This window comes from Pundamilia nyererei, unplaced genomic scaffold (genome assembly GCF_000239375.1).
Source record: "Pundamilia nyererei isolate P.nyererei 1_Seehausen unplaced genomic scaffold, PunNye1.0 scaffold00156, whole genome shotgun sequence".
Taxonomy (NCBI): domain Eukaryota; kingdom Metazoa; phylum Chordata; class Actinopteri; order Cichliformes; family Cichlidae; genus Pundamilia; species Pundamilia nyererei.
In genome coordinates this window covers 1,336,544-1,337,562 of record NW_005187557.1, presented here as the reverse complement: position 1 = coordinate 1,337,562, position 1,019 = coordinate 1,336,544, and positions in this window count along the sequence as shown.

Sequence of the window (1,019 nt, the reverse complement as noted above, 5' to 3'; positions counted from 1 at the left end):
TGGGTGACTTCATTTAGTTTTACAGAAAATTGTTAAACACACGGTCTGACACACATTAGGCTGGAAAATTCCTACAACAGCTCAGCTGGTTTCTTATATCTGTTCAAGCTTTTTTGTTTCCTTTGTATTCGTTTTTTTTACTGATATCTTGTTGGAATTTGTTAGTGATTTATATCAAAGAAAGTTCAGTCATTTAGTGTAAGCCTAACTCAAACACAGTGAACAAAACATTTTAGTTATTTTTTTAGAAATCACAGACACCCTGTCCTCAAGGCTCAAAAAAAGAGGAGCAACATTTCTCTTGAGTGATACAGGTTATAAAACAAAAAACGGTCCTCTCCAGATGATGCCTTTTCAGGGAAGGTCTTGCTTAACCCAGAAGATATTCAACAGCACGGCTATTCCAGCAGCGTAGCTTTGTGGTTTTAAAAAAAGAAGACCATGTGCAAAACTGGTGTGACTGCAGCCCAGGCCAGTCACCCACAGAAAACTACAGAAAACGGGCTCATGATTTTCTGAACCTTTACAGAGTATCAGCGGTGATGCGGCACAGATGCTTCAGACAAAAGTATTCAACCCTTCAATATTAAAAAAAGATCAGTTTTGCTGTTCTACATATTTGCTAGATTTGTTAATTAGAGTTCACATTAAAAAGTTTAAAATGTAAAAACAACCTGTGTCATGTGACTGACATTGACATGTGTCTTCTGTCTTCATCTTTCCATTGCTCCTTTTGAGGGTCCCATAACATCCTCCTCTGTCACACCAACCCTCTGCATGGCCTTCCTCTTTTCCTTCTGCCTGGCAGCTCCATTGCTACATCTTCAACACCCTTTATCCAATTCCACTTCCCTCCTGTGCACATGTCCACACACTCATGGCAAGGCATGCTAAATTAGCAAGAGCATGTCATACATATAAATCTATCTATCTATCTATCTATCTATCTATCTATCTATCTATCTATCTATCTATCTATCTATCTATCTATCTATCTATCTATCTATCTATCTATCTAT